Below are 16286 nucleotides of genomic sequence, written 5' to 3' on the forward strand. Positions count from 1 at the left end.
AGATATAAAGCTATGTTGTGAAGCAGGAGTGAGTTATTGCACTGAAAAGGTGCAACTAGTGCAATGGAAAGGCACGAATGTTCCATCCTTAACAGGTGGTAAATACAGGATTGTTTTACACCACATGATTAATGTTAAATATTTTCCTGGGAATTGTCTTAGATAGGAATGTTTTCTAGATTTGTCCTTCAAGCAGTTGTTCAACATACCTGCCCATATCCTTCTGCTTTACAAGACAGCTTCCCAAAGTTCTCTTAGGAGGGAAAACCAAAATGAATTTAGTTCTGTTTAGTTTCCAAACTCTAAACAGAAAGCTCACTCAGCACCTCCTTTAACAGGCCAAGCACTGGGATTTGCATCACTGTGCTCCTCTTTGAACCTTCCAATTAACTTATTCATAAAGACACTTTCTAGGGAAGTGTTTGTTGCACAGAAGAGATCTAAGTGCACACAGGAGATTGATCATTCTGGTCGTTTATGGAAAATCTTTACCACATAGGCCAAAATCTGCACACAGCACTCCCATCAAATAAACAGGGAATACCAGCTCAGAAGGGTTTGTGGCTGACCTATGAGTGAAAGTTTACATGCATTTACATGAGTACTTCAGACTCCTGTGACAGATTTTCTATGTCAAATTGGTGATCATACATATGAGAGCAATTTTTGCTAGAGACAGTTTCCCTGACACAGAACTTTCTGGTAACAGCTTGCCTTGTGGTAAGCATCAATTTAAGCAGTTTGTAATAAAACAGTAGCTTGACCATATAACTTTCCTTGGACAGATGACAAGTGGTACTAAAATAGTGTTTCTACATACAAAAGATCAGAGCTAGAGCCCAGTCTACAGTTATTGCTGCCACTTACAGCAGATGACAACATTTGGATATTCATTGTACTAATACAAAAATATATCATGAACCTATCAAATATTGAGACAAGACAAAATCTTCAAGACATAGGCTATGAAATTTTAGGGACCTCAGGCTCTTTCTGTCTTATTATTAGCTGCTGCCTCTTCAGCTAATTTAATGGGCTTGTTAGATGAAGCCTGCTTGCATGCAGCAGAGGCTGACACGTGGGCATGCAGCCCAGACCAATACAAGGACATTTCTCATCTTCCAGATCTCCAGAGCTATAGGGACAGGAGACTTGGGCACTTGATTTCCCTATTTTGCTTTGTTGTCCACTGGAGCAGTTGTGTGTTATCTTACTGTGCCTCTAGGAGAGGAAAGGGAAGAAGAAAGGAAAGATACAGAACAGTAGAGCCAGACTTTTCCACAGGTTAAAGTCAAAGGGAAGTCATGGAAGTACTCCTTGGTATTGAGTGTATTTACAGCTGGGATATTGTTGTGACACTGGGTTATTGACCATCAACAGCATATACTACTGTTGTTATGGAATAAACACTACCAAAGTATGAGTTGTTACATGACATAATTTTTTTTTGACAACAAGTTGAGAACACAAATACCTGCATTTTAGGGTGAGCTGATGTTTGAATTGCTGCAAATGTATTCAAATACAAAGAGACAAAACAAACAAGTTAATATGATTTGATTTCCCCTTAGTGATTTGTTTTTAATCTGCTTTCCTGTCACACTGCTGTCAGTTCTAATAACATAGGTGTCATCTGCTATTCTGAATTATCTTCAGAGTTTGTCTTGCTGATGTTTCTGGCAGTGAAATCTTCAATCACAGCCTGTCCATGATATAATGGAACATCAGCCTGCTTTTTCTGTTATGACAGATGTATTCTGCACTACTCATGTTCATTTAGAATGCTGTAAGGATTTGTGTAGGTTTCTGCCTAAAAAACCATACTGGTTGCTCTCATTTATTCACATAAACTCATGGTGTTAATTTTCACTTTCAGATTCCTACACATTCCTGCCCATTCCCACAGCCTGCAGTGGCTCCTTCCTAACAAGATGTCAACACCCTCCTCTGATTGTCTCTTAGAAGCAACCAAAATTCCTTTCTTATGTTTTAACTTGAGTACAGAAGTGCTTTTCCTATGCTGCCCTGTGCCTAGAAGTTCCCTGGAGACAGGTGCCCACCTGCCCACTGGGCTTCAAGATGCAAAGCTCTCCTTTGCTGAAACACCTACCAGGGCACACAAATACCAGCTGCTTTTCTTCTACCTACAGCTACCATCCTGCTTTATCACAGCAGCTGCCAGGTGTCATAATATTCAGAGAAGAAACAAGGACCAAATCAGCAAAAGGTATTTCATAGGAATAACTTGTATTTTTTCCAACCGGTCCACTGCATATGTACCAGCCTTGTCTAAATAATGGCAAAGACAGAATTAAAAATAAGGGACTTTCAAATCCTTATGTACGTGACCTCCATACCTCTGACATGCAAACTTGTTAAATCCCTACCAATAAAAGGTATAAAGGATGAGCAACCTTTCTAGTTTTACCAGCAGTAGTAAGCAAAAGTTCCACAGTTTATGGGCAATAACTCTTCTCCTTCATTGAAAGTTAGAGATCATTGTAAATCTACCTTCAAAGACATGTAAGCAGTGCCTCTTCCTATAGCATCACAGTATTCAGGCTATTTAATTTCACCTTCAGTCTCAAAGATTGATCACACACTTATTAAGACACATTACTTCTGATCTTCTAGCAATTTATTTTACTTTTATTACCTATAACTGCCATTTTAAAAACACTTTTTTTTTTTTTTTTTTTTTAGGGTGGGAATTTCAAAATAATATCCTCTAATATTCTCTAATATTCATGGGGATCCAAATCCCCATGATCCCCACTTTATTATGCATTTACAAATCCTAATTATAAAGTAAGAATAACAAACAATTTCATTGCATTTCATTGTTGAAATGACTGCACTTTTCTTCACCAATGAGAGGTGAAATGGCCAGCTAAATCCAGAACTAAGCAGCTAATGGAAGAACATTTCATTTAGGAATGTGAGGAAGTGTAATATGCCATGCTTATCCTAAATTAAGTCTCATGGCATTGCAGAGCTATGACTGCAAAGTCATTGCATGCATAGGGGTGGGAGTCAGCAAATAGCTGTGACGGAAGCTCCAAGTTTCTCTTTAATCTTGTAACGTGTTCACTGGTATTTTATTTACAGAAGCAATCACTGCTGGCTATATATAGTTAGTTACTGTAATAGTTACATTACATAAATAGCAACCAAGTTTTATGTCTTTATTCACCGGAATTTTTGGAACTTCTTGTCAGAGAATGAATGACCTGAAATGCTGCAGGATAACCAAGACAAATACAAGCAATCAGATTGGTTATTTTCTAGGCCTGCCAGAAATAAAGAAAAGAAGTTACCTAAATGATTTGTATCATGATATGAAGTATTATGGACTACACTTTGTCTATACACAAACTTTTTAGTTTCAAAACCATCCACACATTGCTTGGTTAGAACAGTTTAAGTTGCATGAACTGTTGTGTCAGTAAGTAACAGACAAGTAGGTAATGTGGCAAACATCAGATACTCTTACTGTACATGCACCAACTGGGTCTGGTCAAAATTTTTTTGGTAGGAATTTTCCTGTAAAATCTAGTTACTAAAATTAAACATTCTTATGCAGACCCTTTATGTGCTAATACCCAAGCCTATCATAATCATTATTTATCCTCACACAGCAAGTCAGAAAACATTATTTGTAGCCCATTTTATCAGTGATGATAAGGCATGGAGTCACTCATCAAAGGTCACACAGGACATCTGTAGCTGAGAAGGAAACTGAGATTCAGGTTCATGTTCCTGAGACCAAAGCCCTTTTCTTTGCTTGCTGAAAGCATCTGATCAATTTGTAAGCACTTAGGCTGCTATTCGAACAGACAGGAATAATGGACATATTTTGAGGCCCCTGTGCTTGGCAACTTTATCTCCTGTTTTTGGATGTGATAGCTTTGGTCCCTCTGCTACAAGAAACATGTCCTTGTGGCTGGTGAAGGTCCTGACCTGGGTGCTTCTGCAGAGTCAGCGGGGGAAACTGGAGACTGATTTGCCCCTGAGGCATTCTAGTCCCACAGGCAGAGAACTGATAGATAAATATATATATTTATACACATATATATGGGGTAAATTAAAGAGGATAAATGCTTTCATATGGATAACAGTACGGGAATAATAGGTTTTGCTAGTTGAGTGGACTAGCTTCAAGTGAAGTACTTTAGTTCTGATACCCCCAAATGTGACTTACCAAAAAACTGTTGCAGTTTTGAGGGTAAAAATCAGTGCTTTATGGAGCAATACAGAAACTCTTAAAATACATTCTGACTGTAGTTGTTTCATTCTGTATGTGCATACTGACTTTACCTCATAAGGATCATGCACCCTGTGTCATCTATGCACAAAAAAGAACTACTGTAAATATGTATAGAGAAATTACACAGGACTGATGAGTAGATTCAGTAGGGGTTGGACTAAGAAAGTTGGCTGAAGTGTCTTCCTCAAAGTGGACCTTAGGATCTCGGCATAGAGGACCCTCATTTTGAGTAGGTATCACAATTAATACTGGGAAGACTGTGGAGCATTCAAAGTCTGAAATGGTGGAGGATACCTTAGTATTCTGGATAGACAGGACATAGGCTGTGGGAAGGGTCTAACTAGCTGACCAAAGCCATAAGCTTGCAGTAGAGGTAAAAGTAGCAGTGACACAGAGCTTCCATTTGCGAGCACTCATTACCACACATAACAAAAATACCGATGCTTTGTCCCACTGACAAGTAAAAAATATGAATACTGTGCAATTCCTGACAGATTTCTGCTTCTGCTGATTGACATTTCTATCAGTTCCAAATCACGAAGTTAGTAGAAGGTAGTAGAGGTCACCTACATCACTGTTGGGCATACAAGTGTTCAGGAGTCAGAGGCAAAGATGAAGATGCCATGACACTATTTTTGTACAAACACAGGCAGTGAGATGGTCTCTCTCAGAGACTCTTCAATATATACGTAAGGCAGGAAGAAACAGAAGAAAACAAGAACAGATGGGGATTACAAAAGCACTTCGAGAGCACATTGGCAAGATGGACAGTAGAATCAACACTGGCCACGTTGTTCTAGGCCTTGTATGCAAAGGGAAACTGAGGAGGTTTTGAAGCAGGGTTGTGTTTTTTGGGTTTTTTTTTTTTGTTGTTTGGGGGTTTTTTGTATTTTTTTTGGCAGATGCCCTTATGCCTACACTGTTTCCAAAAGGCCTTTGATAAGTAATTGAGAAATTACTGCTTCTACCTTCTGCTGGCCCATGCAGACAGGTGCATAGAGACACAAGCAAGCTCTGCTCATGACCTGAGCTGCCCAGACATAAGCCATCTCTTGTATGTCATGTTAATGTGGCACTGTGCCCAAACTAACACATCCTGCATCTCAGCAGGGTTCATTACCTTAGGTTCATGCAGTCATCTTACTACTGGACTAGGGCCTTCTGGAGTCTGATAAGCTAAGGGTACCAGCAGAGTTCTCCTATCTTTCTGGCATCCTATAACATATATACCTTGACATTATTACATGCTGTCAGCATTTATTGGGAAATGTAATGCTAAAAATCACCAATTCTCCCAGCTGCACTCCTAAGGAAATTTGTCAGTCTGCCAAGATGGTAACAAAACACATGAGCATCTCATGGTCCAGCTCACCCCAAGGCAGCAGCAATGGCTGCTTCTGCAGCTAACTCACAAGCTGCCAAAGCACTGAGTAGTATGGATTACATTATTTATGAAACCTGAATATAAACCATACGACCCTCAGCACATTCCTGCAATGTGGCCAAGAACCAGGTTGTGCTCCTATACCATAAGTAATCCAGTATCTGCCCCAGTGGCAAATTTTGTGGAACTGCAAAGGACTGGATTTTCTCCAGTTCTCCAGGAAAAGAGAGGAAAACCTAGCACACTACCCCACTGTCTTACCTTCCTCCTCGACCTTTCAGGTGGCATAAATTTTCCAGCTTCCAGAAAGAGAGAAAGAAATGCAGCTATGCTGATTTTCTTCCCACGGACTGCTGTAAAAACTCATAATCCACCCTACACTAAAATGACAAATTTCACTGGTTTTATATCAAACCATGGCTACTGTGGAAAAGATACAGGATTCAATCCCCACTGGTAATATGGGATATATGACAACTGCACTCAAGTTAGCTTGTACCTTCTGTCAGTTACAAAATTGCACTCAGCAGTATGAGAATGGAACATGAAGAACCCAATGGGGATGAAAGAGAGAATTCAAGTCCCCCGTCAGATTGTAATTTTGCTTCCTTGTGGTTATTTCACTATGATAGTCTCAGAATTTTTTGTGGGATGCCTCACTTCATCAGTCAGTATTTGCATGAAAGACAGGATAAAGATTACACAAAGAGCTCTAAGCATGGCTGTTAGCTTGGATTTGCAGCCTAAAGAATACTTTTAAAACGCAGCTTTAAAGATGTGCCAAGCATATATATCTGTATTATAACATTTATACTAACATTCATATGAAAGATTTTACAGGAGTGCCTTTTGCCAGTAAGTATAAGCTTTTTTTGTCCAGCCTGCAGAGTGCTTAGAAGCCACAACACTTCACAGTGTGTAGGTGCAGCTCATGCACTCTCCATTAGCAAGGTCTGTTTGTTCAGGTTAAGTGCTGCACCACCTGTGCCTACACAGCACAGATCATGGGTGGATTTCTTGCTTGTAAAAGAGCATATATTCCTACCTTGTGCTGAAGAAGTTTTAAGCCCAAGCTCAAGAAAGCATTCTATTCAGGGCAATACTGGAATAGGCTGACACTTAAGACCTTCTGAAACCAGATTACCCCTCTGTGTTTAAACTTAGTCCTGTGCTTTAATCTGCTTTTTCACTATTTTGCTATCCTGAATAAACATAAGCATGTGCTTCCCTGAGTGGAACTCTAAAAACACTGACATGCACCATTCCAGACAATGATTTATTGGTGTCAACTCTATCCCTTATCAAAGGACAATAACACAAAGAACAAGCATTGCATCTGGGATATGAAAACCTATTTCACTTTGTAACTGTATTCAGTTGCATTAGAAAGGAAATCCTAAACACGTAAGAAGAAAAAGCCTTGTATGATTAGACCAATTCTATTGAAAATTATCCAAACTAGGAGTTTCAAATTTTATATACTTAACTTGAATTTACAAGTGGCTGGTTCTTTTGAACTGAACTCCAAAATAATTGGGCAAACACCTTTTTAAAGGTGTTTAAATTTAGAGAAATGTCAGTCTTAATCTTTTGCAGCAGGGGTCAGTGTAAACAAATCTAAAAAAAACCTGACAGCATAGAGTACATATGCCAGAGCAGACAGTAAAATGACTGATTATAGATAAGGAATGGTGTCATTGTAGATGAGCACGGGGAAAAAAAAATATGAAAGTAATTTATTTAAAATCAGTTGTACAGGCTTAGCCCACCCTCACAAGAACAGTGACCTTATTTCAAACTATTAATAGAAGAGAAATACAGCTGACTCCATGATATGTGCTTAGACATAAGAATTTTAATGCAGTACATCAAAGTAGTCAGATGACATAGGCAGTATTTTTATATTCTGCAAAAAGTTTCACTGTAAGTATTAAAAAATATAATCAGACCAAGCAAGTATTTAAATATGACTTTAAAGCTCTTTATAGTCACAATCTTTTGTACTTAGTTATGCAGTGCACTGAGTCCTTATATTTAAGAGTTATTTTCAGATTAGGGTAAGTGCAGCACATGATCTGAAATACAAAAAATCAGAACCATACCCATTATAAATGACAATTTTTCATCTGAAAAACTTAAGTTCTAGTATTATTTCATATTTCATGGCTGGCTAAATTACAACAGCTCAGTCTTAGCACTGGATATTTCCCTAGTATTAGACTAAACTACCCTATGCTCAGCTCTAACTAGGACCGAATTCCAAGAAAATCAACTCCAAGCCTGCAAACACACACTTGGTTACCTTTAAATATGTGAACAGTTCTATGAGGTCTGTGAGTCAGATCCTCAGCTTGTGTAAATCACAGGCCCTATTTACATCAACAGGGCTGTGACAGTTTATATCAGCTGAAGGTTTGGCACCAGAAATACACCCCCATGTATGAAGACAAGCATGTGCATAAGACTGTGCAGAACCTCTGCAAGCTATAGAGATCAGGTAAACTTCAGGGAAAGAGAGAGACTGCATTGAATGTTATCATGTTCTAAGTCATTCCAGACTGTTAAACACACATTTATTATTAAGCCAAGATGAAAAATTATGAATTATTTAAGTTTATTACACCTTAGTTACATTGAAGATGTTGCTGTTCCAAGTCTGGAGGACAGCTGACTGGTAGTTATGACCACAGGTTACAAATATTTATGATACAAAGCAGAAGACCTTTTAGGGTAATGGAAGCTTGAAAGGCAATTTTAATGTAAGAGCTTACTTGCTCCACTCTTCTAGCAACGGCTCCAGAAACCAGCACCCATTAAGCTTTACATGAGATAGACTTCACAGAATCCTTACTGAACATTAATTTAATAGACACAGATGAAGAGATTGCAGGGAACAATAACTTTGTATGAAACGTTAAGATAGGCAGCTGGCACTTGGACACTTTTTCCAGCACTAGAGTGCAAATCTTTGTAGTTATAAGGCAAAATAATGCAAGTTCTAATCTACATAGGTAAAGGAATTTAGCTAGCAGAGGCAGTGGGAACATTTCTAACTCCTTTCAAACTCGCATCAGCCAAGAACTGAACCTCGACATTCACTCTTTTGTCCTTTCGCATGGCAGCAGAGGTGAGGATGCCTCACACCTTCCCCCTGCGCAATATGAGAGGGAGAGCCAGGAACCACCCAGAGGAAGGCAGAGGGCAGTTGACAACCAACACCAGACACCTGAACCACCCCGGGACCGCGTTGGGCCCTGGCGTGAAGTGCTGCTGTGTATGGACCTCCCCGGGGAATCCGACAATCGCTACCCGTTTGGAGAGGAGGCGAGCGGAGAGACCTGCACCCCCTTACCCACACCTGCACACGCACGGCCGGGACGGTGTCCCACTTGCCCACCGCAGACCCCGGCCCCTCATACGGACCGGCTTCGGTGGCTGCCCCCCTTCCCTCCCTCGGGACCCGAGCCGGGCCCGCACCCTACGCTCCGCCGGGGCCGCCGCTCAGCGCCACCTGGCGGTGTCAGCGCGGGTTTCGGGCTGCAGGCCAGCACGGCGGGGAGCAGAGCCCCGGAGACAGCCCGACTGCCCGGCGCCGATCGAGCACTCCAGAACTCCATCGCCCCTGGGGGGCTCAGCGGGTCGACGAGGACGGAGCGGGAGGGCGCGGGGCGGAGCAGGGGGTGCGGCCGCCGCCTACCCCGCCCCTTCGGTGCCCGCTTCCTGCGCCGTGGCCGCCGCTTCCTGCTCCTCCCCGCGGCACGTCGGGCGGGTGGCTCTGCCATGGCCGCCCTGGCGGCCCTTTCAAACGCTGCAGCCGGCAGTAGGGGGTAATGTTTGGGGGAGCCTCCCGCCCCTCCCCGGGCCCGGGCTGAGGGTGAGGCAGGGCGACCTGCGGGGTTGCGGTGGACCCGGCGTCCTCCGTGCCGGGCCGCACCGGCAAGTGAAGGGTTTCCTGTTGTCTCCTTTGCTGGTGTGGAAACGAGCCATTTTCTTCCTGCGCTTCCGTTTCTGCTCCCTGCCTCTCCCCCAGACCCGGGGGGAAAGGTCTCTCGTGGCTTCTCGTGCCCTGAAAAGGTGCCCCAGTCCCCGCTCTGCGGGAGCCGCGGGAGCCGGAGTTGAGCGGGACCGGGGTTGGGGGTGCGGGCGGCAGCGCCCCGGGGGGATTGGGGCACCCCCGGCGTTGGTCAGGAGGGCGTGGGGCCCCCGGCCTCGACTGGGATGGCTCTGGTGTCACTCCCCTGTCTTACTTGGAGGCAGAAAGGGGCTTGTGAGTTGGCCTGGACCCGTGGTATTGCTTGGGAAGTGATTCCCTTTCCAGGCTCACAGAGTGAAGTTTAGCTCAATTAGCCTTTCCGTGGAATCCTTTTAACAGCTCTGCGGGAAATGTAGGGTGTTGACTAGGGAAGAGAAGTCTTTCAAGTAGATAAAGTGTACTTTGAGCTTGGTCATGTCTGTGGGCCAAAAAGCAGTGATTTGGATGGTAGTGAGTCACCAAGCAGCAAACCACTTTACTCTCAATTCTGCTTGTGCCTTCGAGACTCCAAAATGAGTGCTTTTAATATGATAACCTGCTGTGGCTGTCACCATGCAGAACAGAAGTGCATCCTCCCTATTCTTCAATCCTTCAGGAGTGAAGATTTCCCATTTAAGCTGGATACGGGTGTTACCATATGTCAAGTTTGGTGGCTAGGAGAAAAGGAGTAGATGTGTGTGATGTAGTGGTCTTACTGAATCGGAAGCACCATCCCTGTAGTTGTGGATAATGTCTGTTTTAATAGGTGTCAGATTTGAGAGAAGTGAATCAAAGAAATGAATGGAAAGTGTCTGTTCTCACCTTCCCGTGCACACCTCTTCTGACTGATTGACAGGATGCTGCATACAGCAGGTTGTTCCTTTTCTCCCAGCAGGAGTACTAGTTATAGGAAAAGTTTTGGAGGAGAGGATGCTTTCTAAGGGCACAGCCTTTGTGATTTGCCTTTTTGGTGGTACTTCTTTTAGTAGTAGCATTAGGTGCTACTAGGTACTTCTAATCTTACACCTTTTTCTTTTCTAATCAGAGATGGGGACTGTTTTGCTGTATGTGTGTACCTTATATGTCAGTCTCTTTCTGGCTGTAATTTTCCAGTTAGAACTGGAGTCTCCTGATTTGTGCCTGTGACTTTTTTTCTTAGGCAGTCCTGACTGGCTTTATGCAAGAGAAGTCCTTGGAAATCTGCTGTACCAGCTTCTCTGAGTAAAAGTGTCTGGGACTTCTCCAAGGTTTTAACCTTGAGAGGATTACAGTAAGTTGGATTTATATTTCTGAAGTACATCTTGTTACAGATGATGACCTACTGCATCGATGGAACAATTTCCATACAATTCCATGCCATTGAACTGTGTGTCATTTTTTTTCCATTTGCTGCTGACAGCATGCTCACATTTTGGTTTCTTCTTAGGATGTTATTCTGTCATTTAGTGGAGGTGTCTTAAAATTATAAGCAAAATCAAACTGTTGAAAGCCTACATATAATTATTGAAGTGGGCCATTCTGCTGGTACTAATAATGGTCTGAAATGCACTTGTCATGTGGGATTCATAGTGCTTTTTATGTCCTACCCCAGATGCTTGGTGTAATAATAAACTGTCATTTAGCTAGTACTGTGTGATTTAAGAAGAAGTGAAAATGCAAAATTATTTTATCTTTGCTATATTATTCATGCTAGAAAAGCAGAGGCTGTAGAGAAAAGTTTGAGGAGCTTCCTTTCTGGAAGCAATGTGTTACTTTAGATCAGCTGGAGAAGAGCTTTATAAGTTTGTGTCCTTTTCTGCTGGAGAGGGTTTTTTAGCACTTACTGATACAAAAACAATTTCCAAGTGTTTGTGTATTGGTGTTGTGTTTGGTTGTTGCTTTTGTTTGTTATTGTTTTTTGTTTGTTTTTTTTAAATCCAGTACCTTCGAGTAGAAGAATGTTTTAATAGAGTTGTATCTGCAGTAGACTTTGTTGGTATTAAGCTCTGTTTTTCCCTAGTTATGAGCAATTTATGTGATTGAATGCAGTAATGTAATATCTCTTAATGTAGTTACTACATTATGTGACTTAATGTAGAAATGTAATGGCATTCATTTGATCATGCTGTGAAAGTATGATCCGTTCAATAATATTCAACTGTTAAATATAATTTTTATTTTTCTTAAGTGCCCACTAGAAGATGTCACAACCTATTAGGACTAGTGGAGCAATTTCTGGCTGAAAACATTTCCTCTAATGGCTACAAAATATAGCCTTGTACTAGTGAGGGGAATTTTGGGTTGTCTTTTTTTTTTTTTTTTTTTTTGAGAATTCCATCCAATTACTTTTAAACTATTATTAAACTTTTCTTTCTGCAAGTAGTTTCTTATACCACCTGGAGTCACATATGAAGAAATTTATTTTTTAATGGGCTGTAAAAATAGGGAGGTTGAAGGTCTCTAAGTGACACTTGGATTGCTCTTTGACATAATGAGGCTTTCAAAGCTTCAATCAGTGTCCTACAAAGAGCCTAAAACTCCTATCTGGGGAGAGAGACCAGAGAAATTATTGCTTCCTTTCTGTGTCTTTTGTGCATACCCCTTTTAACATTTTGTACACTGAAGAATAATAAGCACTACCCTGTTCTGTTACTCTTGTTTCCTAGCATGGCCCAGCACCAGATTCTGAGCCTTATTTTAGTGAGAAGCTGACAGGCAGGGATAAGGGTGCTATTTACAGCTATCAGGACAGCTCTAGTCATTTGTGGAGCTCTGCACTGGTTGCAGAGAAGTACTGGGCAAGGCCAGAGTTTTCAGGGACTAGCTCATGTTTTGGACATGAAAGTGAAATACTTAGAGATGATTTAGAACTTTTTTTTTTTCCCCTAAAAGAACAGCATATTCTTAAAATTAAGGCACAGCTTCTGACAACATACAGAAGATAAAAAACACTAATTGAAAGTTTGCTGGCCTGAGATGGTAGGAGAGCTGCTAGAAGAGAGCTTGAAGGAGTTCAATATGCCAGCTAGCAAGCCAGTGAAAGCCTGCACAGGTTAGCAGAGACCTGCAGGTGTCTTTTTTTTATATTGTTGCAGTTTTGTTTCCCCTTTTTTGAATATGTTACTTACGGAGGTGTATCCAGCTTCCTGATTCTTCTGACCTTGGGCAGAGGGGGGGGCCAGGACTATAGGCAGGAGAGCTTCCAGCAGCTTCTCACAAGAGCCACACTTTAGGCCCCCTGTGCCTCCAAAACACCACTGCACTAACTCAAGACATGAACACTCATCACTGCACACACATGAATACACACACACTGCATGTGTACTTCCTTCAGGTGATGAGCACAGGAGTTGCCAAGCACTGTTAACAGCTGTGATAAGATAGTTTCTTTTCTCAGGATGGAAACCATCCCTCACTTCGAGTTACCTGGTGACAGGGAAGGAAGAGGTAAAGGCCATTTTCCCACGGGGGCCAGGCTGCCTGCAAAATACAGTAGATAAGTGGCCAGCTTCTCACCATCTTGATACTAGCATGCAGTAAGAAGGTGAATAAAGCTCTTCCAAGCTCCCTGAGCACTAGGGGCAGGAGACATGGGGGACCATGTGCCCATAGAAGCAGAGCATGGGCCAGGCAATAGCTTCTTCAGTTGCCTTGGCTTGTAGTCAGTGCATTGTAGGTGGCCCATGTGGAGCATAACTGTGTTTGCATATTTCTTGAGTCTTCCTGCCTCACTTTAGAGGCTGTCTCTAAGCTTTTTTTTTAAAAAATGTGTAATAGTTATCCATCATCATCAGTGGCATTTAAACTTGCTGCTTTTTCATCCTCTTCCCTGCCTCCCCCTCTGCAGTGAATCACAGGACTCTTTTTCTTAGTCATTTACTGTAGGTGTTAGCACAGCCTAGTGCAGGCAGCTCAGGAGGAAAAATTAGCAGACAACTGTCTGGCAATTTGGAATCTGTAGATTTGAATAAAAAAAGTCTTGCAACTGCAAGGTTCTTTTTCTACAAATATGAAGTACAGGTGATTTCATGTATATGTTATTGGAAGGGGAGATGATGACTTGTCGTATTTCTCTGAGGTGGAGCCATTTTTTTCTTTATTATACTCCATGTTTGATGCTCATCTCAGTGTTGCTTTTTGGTATTGGGCTTTCATTTTGATCTATAGAACTCCATTTTGGTTTCTGGCCATGTCTTATCTGTTCATGGATGGTTATTCTGGAGTAAATTTTGTGCTTGAACTTCACATCTTACCTTAGTTCAAATTAACTTCAAATACAGGTACAAAAATCCTTTAGGAACAAAGTTACCACTCTTATTAAGAAAATTTAGTAGCTTAATAGTATAATTAAAGTAGGAGCTTGTGTATCTGAGGCCAGACCAACTCACTACATGCTTGTAAGAACTGATAATACTGATGAGTGTGACAGGACAGATTCTGTGCTAGTCTTACCTTCTTTGATCTGTGGGATCAGACAAGTCTGATATGAATTCGTCTTTCTGAAGGACTGCAGCAAACACTTAAGAGGTCATGTTTGTTTGTTTTTTTTTTTAACTTAAACTTTTAAAACCATTTTTTTAAAATGGAAAGTGCAAGAAGTTAAAAGAAAAAAATGTACAAGCACTCAAGTGTCTCATGAAGACTTAGCCTTATTACATATAACTTTCCATTTCATGCTTTCCTATGCCATCTATGTGTACCACATGGTAATTCTTCTTTGTTCACTGCACTGTATGAAGACAAGTAGACTTGAGCTTAAGGATGTAGGAGCAAATACTAATTTGTTCACGAAGAATGTGGAAAATGCATCATTTCATAAATCAAGGAGCTCATCACCTATTCTTACGCTGTTACGAAGAGTTACTCAGTCACCAGTGCTGGATGTCAGGAAGTACAATTAGCTTTATACAGTAGGCTTTACTCTTTCTGTAATCTATCTTAGTGTAAAAATAAAAATGTTGAGATACTGTGAGACATTGCCCTTGGCCACTTGAGGTGAGAGAAAGATGAGCAGAAAAAAGACCTTCCAGATGAGACTTTTACCTGATCTTATGGCAAAGCCCCACGACTACCATGGTGATATGCATGGTGATATGCCCAAAAACTGGCAGGGAAGTTGAGAGGAGTGTTGTGTAAAGGGAATGCTGACCTCCAGTGAGAGAATATGTATGTTGCCTTTTTCTTCTGCCTTGCTATGATTCAATGGGTAAGTATGAAGAAGCTGTCTAGAGCGTTTAAAAAATGATCACTGACTTCCAGAGTTGCCTAAAATACTAAATACTAAATAATAATATAATACTAAAAAACACTCACCTAGCTGGATCACTTGAAGTGTGACAATACTGATATTGTAAGCTAAACACCTAGTTTGAAAACAGAGAGAACTGAGACACCTACAATGTGAAGAGTGTCCCAGTACCTACAAATGTATCAGAGAACCATCTGGCTCAGGTGTTACCCAAGTCGGGCAAGTTTGGTGTTGCAAACCTAAATAATGTTTTGTATTTCTCCCGTTCGCAGATTAAAATACAATATAAAATGGAAATGTTATTTTTATGCCTCTAAGGTAACGAGTATAAATAAATAAATAATTCAAGGCTATGATAATGACCACTCAGCTGTAAAGAACAAAGGAAAACAGAGAAGCAGAGTGCCTGGGCAAAGTTGTAGGTGTCTCAGAACTCTCTGTGAAAAATCACCTGGGAGGCTAATAAGGTGATTAATATTTTTTTGTATTCTTTGGAGATCTCTGTTTTCCTGAGGTAGGCATGCACAATAACCAGTCACATCATGGGATTTCAGTCAGTGGAGCAGCACAGAAATGCTGACCTACTACTGACCATGCTTACTTCAAGAAGGTGCTTTGCAGGCAAGCTAATGGCTGGTGCTGTCTGAGGGGACTTCAATAGTCTGTCTGCTGCTCTGCTGAAAACTGTGACTTCATTTCTGGTACTGGTTGTTGTGGTTCGAAGTAACTTTTAAAATCTTTAGTTCTGTGAGAGCAAAGTCCAACCACCAGGGGGCGGGGGAGAGCATAAAGTTTTATTTGACAAATTGCAGGCCGTGATACAATCCATTGAAGGTAGGGCAAAATATGTTGTGAGGCAAAAGAGAGAGAGGGAGTTTAAAGAATGAGGGAGAGAGAGGAAAAGAATAAGGGCGGAAAGAGAGTAAGAGAGAGAGAGAGAGAGAGAGAGAGAGAGAAAAAAATATCACCACCCACAGATCATCACTGTCTGTTGATCTTTCTTCTTGAGATGGCAGTCGGCGGTCCAGTGCAGGTGGTGAGTAGATGATCCCCACAACAAGCACATTGCTGATTTTTATCCCTCTGTTTCATGCTTACTCAGGTGATCTCATCTCCTAGGAGGGGGCTGTGGATGATCAGTGCCCCACTGCTGATGAGACTAAGTTGGACCACAGGAATTTTGCCTCCCAGGGGTTCTGATTGCTGTTGTAGATGAGCACACCTGAGGGAAAGCTCTGCCTGGCTGTATCAGCTAATGTGTTGCCCACACTGCCTTGGAGGCGTCAGCCCTCATTGGTGCCAGCTATCTCCACTCCAGCCAACTTTATTCCATTTAAAATTATCTTTTGAGGCAAAGAAAATTCCAGTGATTGGAACCTCATACTGCTTTACAAGA

General features: G+C 41.6%; 1 protein-coding gene across 5 annotated transcripts in view; it reads left to right on the forward strand.

Moving 5' to 3' along the window:
• Positions 1–9354: 9354 nt before the first annotated feature.
• The window catches only part of SRBD1 (S1 RNA binding domain 1), a 123168-nt gene continuing 116236 nt past the window's right edge, over positions 9355–16286 (forward strand). The window contains exons 1-2 of one of the 5 annotated variants that reach the window (XM_071739443.1): positions 9355–9478; positions 10823–10933. The gene's annotated coding sequence lies outside the window, so the exon portion shown is untranslated. The other 4 variants (XM_071739446.1, XM_071739445.1, XM_071739447.1 and 1 more) reach the window with 4 other exon arrangements.

This window comes from Heliangelus exortis, chromosome 3 (assembly GCF_036169615.1).
Source record: "Heliangelus exortis chromosome 3, bHelExo1.hap1, whole genome shotgun sequence".
NCBI classification, from domain to species: domain Eukaryota; kingdom Metazoa; phylum Chordata; class Aves; order Apodiformes; family Trochilidae; genus Heliangelus; species Heliangelus exortis.